This window comes from Epinephelus lanceolatus, chromosome 6 (assembly GCF_041903045.1).
Source record: "Epinephelus lanceolatus isolate andai-2023 chromosome 6, ASM4190304v1, whole genome shotgun sequence".
NCBI lineage: Eukaryota > Metazoa > Chordata > Actinopteri > Perciformes > Serranidae > Epinephelus > Epinephelus lanceolatus.
In genome coordinates, this window is record NC_135739.1 from 38,365,773 (window position 1) to 38,378,469 (window position 12,697).

A 12,697-nucleotide genomic window follows, 5' to 3' on the forward strand; every position below is an offset into this window, starting at 1 on the left:
AAAACTGTTGCTCTGTTGTGCTACAAGTGGTCAAAACTCCACCATCAGCACTATGTTATGCTGCAAGTAGTGTAACTTCAAAGTGTACAGTCCACAAGCTAACAAGCAGTGAGTCTGTTGAGTCTATGTCAAGGAGGATTTATTTTAATATTAGTCTGCTTGTAAGATATTATTCGGGTAGTGCTTTATGTAAAAAAAAATTAACTGTGATTTCGTGGAATTATATGTTAATTTAACCTATGGTTTTATTTTATGGGTACTTATAACCTATTTCGTGGTAATCAGCTCATCAGAGTACTGCTATTGAATATTGAATGTTGAACCCACAGACTGACTGTATAATAAAATGGATCACATGACAGCTCCCAAAATTGAAGCCAAAGCACCTCAAAGTAGTAGATGGTGGGCCAAATTAAAGACTCAAATTAAACAATAAAGAAATCTTTCTTAAAGATGGTTTCTGTCATTTCGAGCACATTACTGTAGAACAAGTGTTTTTTTTCATTTGTTTTTTTTTTTTAAGATGATGGGTTTTAATTAGTTATATAATGCTTTTCAGGCTATGTGTGCCAGTTGGTGTGCTTGTGTTCAATGGAACTGCTCATGACAGGTTGGACAGGTATTTGGGCAGGAACTTGATCCCGCTTCTACACAGACTTTGGCTCCAAGTGACGTTACCGGCCCAAGATGGCAGAGGCCATATACTGGATATTTTGGCTTCAGTCTTGCACAGTGGGGTACGAGGGGACATGTTGTCCATCTTTATATACAGTCTATGGTTTTAACTTTCTCTGTACAAGAGCTGAGTCAGAAGAAGTTATGGTGAGTGTATGTGTTTGAAGTGCTCAGCACAGACCACATATAGCCACAATAAGTTAGACCAAAGTCGCCACCTGCACTGCTTAATTAAGCCCGAAAGTCCCCCAATTGAGGGAATTTGAGAGCGACATTGCAAACACAGTGTGAAACAATGCATTGATCACTAAGAATAGAGTGATGTTGCACATCAAATTAAACAGCAGAAACTGGGCTACAAGGCTGTATAAACCCTTTTTACATGCCCCAAACATAGCTCAGACAACAACTAAATAAACAACAACAAATCCAACTCCAGACAGCACCGATATCCCGACCCACTTGGTATATTTCCGGCTCTAACTCGACCACACGTTATTCAAAACACATGCTGTTAATCTCACATGAAAGCTGAGACTCCGCTGTTTCCGCACATATGCGCCAAAGCACTCTACCCCAAAGCATCAGAGAGCTAGAGGCCAAAGAACAACAACAACAGAAATCTTTTTGCCAAAATATATTTGTAATATCTCTCTTACCTTGTTGTTTTTGCCATGAAAAGCTCATTCTGCCATTAAATCACGCTTCATTCCCGTTGACCGACATGTTGTCCGTCGTTCAAATGAATCCGGGCGGAAAATTTGACGGCCAGAGGTTCCAGGGGTAAGCATAATAATGACCATTCACAGCAGCCGACATCTCCCCACAATCACGTTTTGGTGGGTATAGCGTCATTCTATTGGCTCTAACAAATCAAACGAGGTGTCAATCACTCAAATTGACCAAGCCGTCACGGAGATACAGGCCTCCAAATCTCAGAATAGAAACTCAGTTTCATATGTAGTAGGTGTGTATTGGTCAGTTTGGAGTGGGAAATGGAAGAAAAAAATGAAACGGACAGTTGTATGTGTATACCCTAAACATCATTAGGGATTTACAGAAACAAAAAATGAAAGAAATAGGATTATACATGACAAAAATCACATGCAAATATGGTGCAATTTTGGAGAGCTCGCCTGAATTTTCTTTGAAATTTGAATTTTCTTTTCACATATTGTACTATGATGTGATAGAGGTTTAGAGCTGCAGCTGCATCATTCCAAAGGGATACTCATCCTGAAAATGCTTTTTTTTTAGGCGAACCTCAAAATGTTTCATTTGTGCTGTGTGCCATCTTCATTTACTCTTCACATATAACACATATACTGATATTTACACATCTTAACACATCTCACAAGTGTTCCCTTTACCATGACACCAAAAGTATTCAAATAGACCTTGTGGTTGCAGAGATATATTCATTTCATTTTGGGTATGCAATTTTCAAGCAGAGGCTTAAAAAATAGGCTTAGTTTTGAAAATTAAACCAAACTAACATTTGTCATTCGGCATACAAGTGAGATTGCAGTGGTGTTTAAGGGTGTTGTGCTTCCATTTTTTAATACTTTTCATTTCGTTAAGTGTGGGGGCTATTTCCTGGAAGCAGTATGTAGTAGTGCAGAGTCAGATCTCACCACTTGAGTCTCAGTTGAGAAGATTTCATTGTCCATTTTTTTTTGCAAACGCCAGACTGCAGCAAAGCCCAGATCCTTGATGCTGATAGTGAGGGCTGAAGGCTACATTAATCTAACTGTGAAGACCGTAAAGAGAGCTGTGCCTATATTGATGTGAAGGGAGAAGGGGACATAAATCGAACAGTAGTGGACTGAATGGACCATTAATCTCTGAGGGGGCCAAGGGCGTAGCTGACTTTAGCCTTTAGCCAGTGGTTCCCATGGCAACCATAACTGGAATAAATAGGAATCCCCAACAATACACTCAACAGTACAAACCTCCCCTGCTCCTGAGGCTGAACCCTGAACACACACACACACACAAACTCAACTGTACAGGTGTGCCATTGGTATGCAGTGTGTTTGATGAGGTGTGTTCACTTTAGCCCATTACATTGGGAAATGAGACACAGCCCTCACCCATCATTATTGTAATTGGTTAAATTGCCGCTACATGTATCTCTCCCCACCTGCTGCCAATTTAGCAATGAGAGCATCCGGTGGAGGATTAAAGAAAAAAAAAGCTGTTGTGCTGAAATAAAGATGACAGGTGAGTTTTCTCCTGGGAGAAGAAGATAAGCAGTTATATTTATATTTTTATGTTCCTCCTACGCTGACAGACTCAGACACCGTCTGACAGTTTGTGCACTAACATCACAATTGTGGAAACTTGAAATTATCCTCATTGTTGTGTGGTACTGATGCTGCAAATTTACGTCATCAAAAACTGCTTAAAAGAATTGCCTTGATTAGGTACATTGCCAGAAACTGTCCTCAACCAGACAAAACATCAGCTTTTTTCTTCACAAGCAACTTCCTGTCACCAGCCCAGTCACCAGAGGAAAATACTAGCACTGACAGTCCTGCAAACCACAGATATATTTCAGTTATACATTTCATGCATATAATAACAATGTTTCTAAATTCTGATGTATAGGGATTGACACTGTCATTAGGAGGTGGAGGGGATGGTGGATGGGGTGATGCCCAAGCGAGCTGCCAAACTGAGACCTTTGGAAATCACTGTTTGAGACCAACACGCAACAAAATGCAACAATTGTGCAGCCAAAACCAGGTATTAAGCCAAAACATGATTTTCTCCGAACCATAGGCAAGTGTTTTGTGTGCCTAAACATAACCACATATCAACCACAGCATTGTTAAAATGTAAAGAAACATGAAACTTCAACATAATAATAGACAAACGTTATATATGTGTGGTCTGCATATTTGTACAATGTCAACATGTATTCTGCTTATTGGTTTGGTTTAGAAGAGTCTGAGTATGACTGTGTTATGTCATCATGAAACATGGGGGAAGGCAGGAGATTGGGGGGAATGATTGGGTGGACACATGGTGCAACTCATACATGGCAAAGGTTTAACTTACCGAGATCCTCCTGTTCAAGCTAGTAGGCCTCTTTTAGCTATGAGCAATGCAGACAGTTGAGAAAAGAGATTATCTCATGGTTTTAAATGTTGGATAGAAAAGTTCCACATTGCTCCACAGTCTAAAACAACAAATCAAATAATTACCCCTTTCAGGATTGTCAGCATCCTCACCTGCTCCCTGGGTCTCTCCCAGGTATGTTGCATGAGTGGCTAATTGCAGGTCTGGATCATGATGTCAGCTCTGACCCTTCAATCTATTTGTCTTTTTTACCCTCGTATTTTTAGATGCCTAAACTTAACCACAGCTTTACCACTAATAGTAACACGTGGATTTATGGAAAAAACTAAATAATATAATCAGAACACAATGATGTTATATAAATGGTAATCTGCATGTGATCATTTTATATATTAAAGGGGAACTATGTCCATTCTCAAAATGTATATGTTATCACTATTGTCTAAGGGCCCTGACACACCAAGTCGACGGTCTGTCGTTGCTCAATGCATCTGTCACTAGTTTAGTCTAGTTTTGGTGATGTGTCTCGTGCCGTTGGAGCCAGTCAGCGCTTGTTGGCCCTAGTGGACAAGAAGAGAAACTGAAGTAAGGAAAGCAAACAAGCAACTAAATTCAAGAGGGCATGAGATTAGGACAATAAATTGTTATGTTGGTTAAGATGATATTTTTAGCCATTGAGGTCTTTAGCATAAAGAAGAGGAAGTGGTTATACTGTCATATATATTCAAATGGATTTTTGACTGATAGGTGGGTATACCTTGTATACTTGCGTATTTAAAATCCTTCACAACAAAGGTCAAGTGCTGGCTAAAAGCAAACCACAATTGTACCTGCTACATGCACTCAGACTTTTAAGGGGCATTAGTGTAAGTGTTTTGATGTATTGTAGTATGTGTATACTAGCGTGTCTATTGTAGCAGATGTATTGTGGGATATGATGTGACATATGTACTGTGGTGTGTATACTGTAGTATGTGGTTTGTGGTATATACATTTTATCGTGCCTTCCATGTTTATAGTGTATTGTGGTTTTCTGATGTTTTAAACTGTACATTTTAGTAACACTGTAGGCCTACATGTAAAAGCCCAACTAGGGTAGTCCCTGTCAAATAAAAAATAATAAATAGTGTACCCTCCACCACACCACTAGGGATATGTTGTTATTGTGCCAACTGGTTAACTGGCATCTTATATCCATCCTGTCAGTCTTCCAGTTTCCCTTTTTGATTGATACAGACTACAATCTCCTGCTGGTATGGAGAGTTATTTCCACTCACGCAGGCACAGAACGTATGTGCTAGTTGGCCGTCAACAGTAGGCTTTGCTCTGTGGTCATGTGCAACTTATTGGCTGAGACACAGGTTATTTGAGGTGATGCAAGTCAGCCTTCGTTGCTGCTAGTTCTTTGATGTCGGTTTAGGTGCCTGGTTTTTAAGCCTGTCCAAAAAATACTAGTAAACATGAACAACTCTTCCCTAAATCCAAAACTAGAGGGCCAAAACTCATATTTGTAATGTCATAGGATATTAAGTCTAGAGCTGCTCCACAGACAATGAATGGTGAATGATGTTATAGATGACACTGAGAGAACCCAGGGGAATGTTGTGAGTATATGGGTACATTTTCTGTTTCAGCATTGAGAACACTACAATAGAATAAAGCTCAGTTGGATATCAAAGAAAACAAACAGTCTGTGGGTTCACAAAATCAGACTCTCATGGAGCAGCTCCAGACTCTTTATCCTATGACATCACAAGTTTGAGACTTACTTCTGTGGTCTCTGGCTTTGAGAGAGAGCAGCTCATGTTCACAAATACTGATTAAACTTCCTCAGCCATGGAAATAACATATTTGAATTCTTAATTTAGGTGGTGTTCCCCTTTAAGTCAATAGCTATTCAGCCAGCTGGTCTTACATTTGAAATGTCAGTGCACCATCATGGAGTTCTCAAAGGACCAGTTTACCAAAAAACACAATACATATTTTTTTTTTATCAGTTGGTGGTATTTAGCTTTTCACATGATGCCTTCAAGTTTGGTTCTGTTCATGAGTTGTAACATGTACTGATGTTTTTAAAATTCTGCTATTACTGTCTAAATTTCTTTGTCTATGTTTATTGCACAACCGTACATTAATGATGACTATATCAACAATAAAGGCTGTGAATGGTTCACTGTCTATTATTGTCTATCTGAAGAGTACTGAAACAAATGGAGAGCATGGGCTGCAAGAAAAGGTTGGAAATCATGCAGTTAATGTGTTAAATTAAGCCAAACCACCATTTTAGTGCCTCATATATGCACACATGAAGATTCACACACTCACACACATACACACACACACACACACACACACACTCCTCTACACTTCTCCTCCCACTTGTAGGGCCTCTTCTCACCCATTGTGAAGAGAGAAGAAGAATCTGTAGTGTTCTCACCCCTCCTCTGCCCCGGATTGATTTTATGTAGCGCTCCAAGAGGAGAGCAGGATAATGAGATCACAGCATGCATTTTTCATGGACAGGATGAAAGTGCTACAGACACGGCGCAGAATCTACATTTCAAATAAACTGCGTCCCACGTCCCTTGCAAAAGAACCTTTGCCTCGTGAAAAGAACTCATCCTTTAGTGCTCTGCCTCCAAAGTGAAGACAATAACCTTTACCAGTGGCAGGACAAATGGTGAAAGAAACAGTGTGAAGAAACCCAGAAACTGCGGGAGTTCCTTCTGTAACGGGTCTGATTTGTAAATGAAATGACAGCAAGGAACATAGATCAGACTGAAAAGCTGGAAGACCACAGCTTGCAAGAAATTTGCAGATCTGACAATGTATTTTATTCACACCGCACTGATCTTAAGGGCCTAAATCCATTCCATGCAAGAGACTGTGCAGCAGTGAAAGGGGAGACAACACAATAACAGTGATTACACTCTGATAAAGGCAGTAATTTCATTGTGGTAGACAGGCTGTGTGTTTTGGGGGGAACACTTCACCATACAAAAGTCTTAATTTAAAGTCATGTTTGAGTACAGGGACACATGCTTGCCTCGATAACATCCTCCATGCTTTGTTGTGAGGTTCCTCACTTTTTTGTTTAAGATGGTTTCAGCTGAGTGCATTTGAGTCAACCCATTAACTCGTTAGTTCATGAACCTTCAGTGCTGTGGAAACATTTTTTTTTCTTAATCAGCCTCTTATTATAATTGATGGGGTTTTAAAAGAATGCACTGTTATCTCAGCCCAGTCACCAGAGAAAAATGATGGCATTGTATCTTTCTGCAAACCACAGATAAGTTAAATTTGTACATTTCATACCAACATTTCTTAAGTGACATAGCTCAGATTACATGTATTTGAGCTGAGTGTTTCTCATCAGGTGGAGGGCAAGACAGCTGCCAAGCAGCAGATCACTGTCCAAGTCCAACAAACAACAAAAGTGGCAATTTTTTAACAGGACGTTGGAAGATTTCCAGCCGTGTTTTTGGTGACATAACCGGGTAATTTCAGCCATACCTAACCACACTTTAACCACAGAGCTGTCACAACATGAAATTGATAACTGAAATATGAATAAACATAAAGTTTAAACATATACGCTACATATGAAATGCACAAAAATTAAGATATGAAATGTACAGATGCAATATATCTGTGGTTTGCAGAAAAATACAATTTATTCAGGCTTTTGGGTTGATTATCTTTAGGGAAAAAACACTCTTCATTTTAACACAAGATATATATTCCCACCAAGACTTCCAAACTTACTGACAAAATAAGTTGTTTGTCTTGAAACAACACTTGCCACAGTGGTGGTTAAGGTTTTGTTTGGTTTAGGCACAAATACTATCTGCTGCTTGTCATTAAAAGATTATGGCCATGGTTAAAATAAAACCAATTTAATGAGAACTGTCTCCATTTTCAAAGTTATACACTTTCCTGACCCAGCAAACAACCCCTGACCTGCAGGTTCCTATCATGCTTCTTACACCATTGCTTCTGAGAGACAACATTCATAATCTACATGACCTCAAGAGGTGTCCTGTCATCAAAGGACAAACACAGGTAATTTTAAGCATTTGAACAAACAACCACTGCCATCATTTTTTCCTTGTGTTGCAAAAGGTGATGTCAGGTGTCTTTATACACCAATTTCATTCTTTTTTTATTCCATATTCTATTTGCTTGTTCATAAAAAATATAGCAATGTAAAACATATTTAAAGAAAATGACAGTCACATAGCCTATGTGCAAACAGAGATGAGGAGGAGGCTTAAAGCTTGTAGAAATACCTCTCTTTACAAAACTCACACTGACAGTGTTCATGCTGATATTTAGCAGGTGTAATGTTTACTGTGTTCACCGTGTCTCTTCGACCTAAGCATGCTGATATTTACTAATCAGCACTAAAAACAAAGTGCATCTGAGGCTGATGGGAGTTTCATCCAACTAAAAAACTGACCTGATAATGGCGCTAGAGGAGAAGTCCAAAGTTATTACAGTTCATCCTGAGGGGCACACGAGTGAGCTGATGAGACATTTCACTCAGAACCTCATGGTGTCAACAAAGAGGAAAGTCAGAGGATCCCCAAAGTCAGAGGGATTCATCCTCTCAAGATCATGAATGTCTGTATCAAATTTAAAGGCATTCAATAGTTGTTGGGATATTTTAGTCTGGACCAAAGAGGTGGACCAACATGGCCGACGTTGATGTTGCCATTCCTAGAACCAAGCTCCTAGTGTTGTTCAGAAAAGTCAAACAAATTACATTAATTATGAATAATAATGGTTAGAGATAACCAAAAAAAGAAAACATGATGAAATACTTGCAGGAATTATTAGGAACAGGAGGAGATTACATTCACTGGAACAGGCAGATTTAACCCTGTTTTGATATAACTAATCTACTTATGAAAAGTTGAGGGAGAATACATTCCACAGCACTAAAAGTAATTGGTTTTAAAGAGGCTGTGGTCTGAGCTTTAGGATTCCTCTAAAGTTTATTTACCACGGCAGCTCGATAGGCTGGAATAATCTCTGCAGCTTCTCATTTACTTTGGTTATTTCTCTGGGTCTATTTTTACTGAGGTCTGGTATTCAGCTGCCACAGATCCTGATTGAGTGACAGCTGACGCATTTTTCATGCAATGCAGCGCAAATGCGTACTGACACAAAAAGGGAAACAAACTTTAAGGAGCTATGGGATTGTGACAGTTGTAAAAAACTACTGTTTATAACTTCAGTCCTCTGAGAATTAGATAATTACTCTTTCGTGGGAAAAAGAGCCACCAAACGTACACACACTAACACACACATCGCATGGAGACACTGAGAAATGTACTTTGCAGCGCAGTTGTCTTTTCTCACCCTGGCCTGTCGAGCCCTCTGTAAATCAGCATTAATGGAAATGCTGAATGTTTTATTTATCAAGAGAGAGTTGTTCCTCGTATTGTTTGGACTGCTAATGTTTAACTCTGCGCTCTGCTTGTCTCTGAAGATGTCTGTCAAAGCTTTTTTTCTTGCCTTTTCTTCTCCCCATTTATGGCTCGTTTCTCCAGTAAAGAAGTAGCTTTCTCTGTTGTGTTGTTGGATCATGTCGCAGCAGCGTGCTGGGGGGATTGGCCATGCTGTAGATGCACCAGTTAACTCTGGGTTGATGGTCCCTTTTGTCTGCTGGATGGCTGGGTCACAGAGCTCTGAGTAACTAGCTGTCACAACAAATTTGTGCGCCAACACACACACGACGCTGTCATGTAGGGGCTTGGTGTATCTCCTTCTCAGTAGCCCGATGAGGCGATCTTACAAGAGATAATTGCTCACCAAGGCAAAGGCAAAAGAGGCACAGACTGCAGCAAGCTTATAATGAAGTGACAGATAGTGTTACCATGTGACTGCTAACAAGAGGCTCTGCTGATTGATTGGTTATTACTGGACAAAAGGAAAGTAATTTACAGCATGGGCATAGAAACAAGAAACATTAACAAGGCTGAAAGTTTGCAGTTACGCCAGCAGCTCTGTGAGGATGCACAGATAAGGGTGAAATGTTGATCTGCTGCTGGCACTGGAGGGAAAGTGAGGAATTACTTTTTAAGTTATCACAGTTCATCCCAAGGGGAACATGAGCCTCTGCACTTAATTTCATAACAATGAATCATTGCCAAGATTTCACTAAAAAGCACAAATGCAAACCTCATTTTGGTGCTACAGGAAAAGTCCAGTATCACCATAGGCATTAGGATTCATCCTCTGGGTATCATGAATGTGCACATGTACAAACGTTCATGACAAACCATCCAATAGGGGTTGAGATAGTTCAGAGGACCAATCAACCAACTGACAAACAAACCAACATCCCTAGAGCCAAGCATTTCATTACTATGCACCACAGAACTGTAACAGAGATAAACCGTTATGTGATGTGACTTGCCCCGACTTTGACTGTCTTTAAATGAAGGTTAAAAACTGCAATGTATCCTCATACAATGGTTTGTGTATCTTACAAAAATGAACATACAACAGCACATATAATGTCTAACAAATTAACACCCCACAAATGACACTGCCGTGTTAAACACGGAACATAAAGTAACGTACTTAAAGCCCCTACAAGGAACTTTCATTTTGAGTTGATTTTGGCGACCCTGTGGACAAAAGCGGTAGTGTTTTGCCGGAATGAAGCCTACATTTTCCATGAGCTCTAGCGCCTATTGTCGTAAAGATGCTTACCTGGCTCGTGCATATGTTTGTTTTGAGGATGAATGAAACAAGACGGGAAAACTTTGCCCCCGCTCCTATCGGGGATCCCAGCTCACCTCTGCCGCACCCCAGCTCCACCTCTCCGGTGTTAGCGCCACTGCCGCCGGGGTAAACGCAGTGGTCGGCTGGTAAGGATGAAAGCCTGTTTGGCGAGCACTTCCACGGCTTCTTGGACTGAGCATGGAGCGGTGCCTCACCTCTTTATTTCTCGACATTCGCTGGAACCTTTCGACACCTGGCTGGTACCTGTCGTCGGCCCGGATGAGGTGTTCCAGCCCCGTGGCCCCTGCTCTCCTCGTCCCCGCGGGGCGCGGGGTGAATCTGCGCAACCTGCAGCCTCTGTGTGTGGCTCCCCGGACAGCTAACGTCGTGGACCCGCCGGCTCATGCCAGGATTGGGCTGGTAAATGTTAGATTGCTAGCGAACAAAACGTTTATCCTGAAGGATTTCCTGACTTCCTGAGGATTTGGTTTTCTTTGTGTGACTGAGACGTGGCTGACTGTTGGTGAGTCTAGTGCTTTCACAGAACTTTTACCCGATGATTGCTGCTATTTTAACTCCCTGCAGACGTCGAATCGAGGAGGAGGAATAGTGACTATTTATAAGAGTCACTAAATGTAAGCAGCTAGGTAAGATGACGTGTGCCGTCTGAGTGCCGTAAATCGCTTCGTCCTGGAAGCGACCTGGTGCGGACACAGTTTCCTAAAGGTATGGATGTACACTATATAGAAATAGCTTATCTTCACACCGATGGTCTCATTTGCCGTTGTAGGTCACGCACAGACATCAGCAGAAACAAGAGACTTTTGCATATCCAGTTAAAAGTTCCTTGTAGTGGCTTTAATGTAAAGTTACGTAGGTTAGGTTTAAGCAAGTGGAGTTACACAGGTTTGGTTTAGAAAAAGAAACATGGTGATGAGATACTTTAAAATTACTCAAAGTTCATTTGGTTTCATACAGTCTCAAACACCAGTCTCCTGGGGGAAATCCTGTGCTGCTTGAACCATCCACTGCCCCAACCTGCCACTTTATACTGACTTTTGCTCTTTTTACTAATTCTTTCCCCCATTAGAACAATGGTCACATGATCAAAGCCTTCTCTATGATGTCAGTTATATACGAATTACTGGCTCATAATAACATGCATCATATACGAACTGCTGTGCATTGCTTTTTGCAGTTATTCATACAAACAGTTCATGAGAACAGCCTGGAAACTGTCATGTTCTCTGCTGCCTTTGACTGAACCTTAAGCATGCACTCAACATGGTCTCTATCATTTGTGTGTGAGTGGTTAATGTATTTCCTGTGAAATGTTTTTAATGCATTACAATGTAAAGCACTTTCAGGTGTCTTTGTGTATGAAATGTACAATATAAATAAACTTGTCATGCCTTGTGGAAAAAAGACCAAAACTGTGCCATTATTTACTCAAAGTAATCACAAAAAGTTTACATTCCTCCATTTACCAGATAAAGACTGATGATCATTGTGAGATGAAAGCTTTTACTGGAAGTTTCTTTGCCTGTCAACAGCATATAAATGTGCCTGGTTTTCTAAAAGGGGGAAAAAAAAGACAAAAACACAAGCAGACAAGCTAATTAATCCAGGCTGTTCTCATGCACTGTTTGTATGTATACCTACGAGAAGCAATACACCAAAATTTGTATATGTCCCACATAATCAGGAGCCAGTAATTCATCAGTAACCCATGGCTGTGATCCTGTGACCAATGCACTGACAGAGGTAAAGAAGGAAGTATACCGCGTTAGAAGGCAGGTCAGGTTAGTGGACCTAACCTACGTAACTTTACTTGCCTAAACCTGAAGACACCCAACCATATTTCTTTTCCTAAACCTAAGCTACATAACTTCACTTGCCTAAGTCTAATGTACATAACTTTACATTAAGAACGTAACGTCATTTGTGGGGCCCTAATTTATTAGATATCATACACATCATTGTGTGTGCATTTTCGTAAGTGTCTGTTGTATGAGGATACGTGGAATAATCACGGTTTTTGTTGTCTACACATGGTAAACTACATGGCCAAAAGTATGTGGACAACTGCAACTGCTAAACACCTGAATCCAAAACCAAGAGCTTCCACTCTTCTGGTTTTAGGTTTTCTACCAGATTTTGAACCTGGATGCAGAGATTTGCTTCACAAGAGCATTAGCTAGGT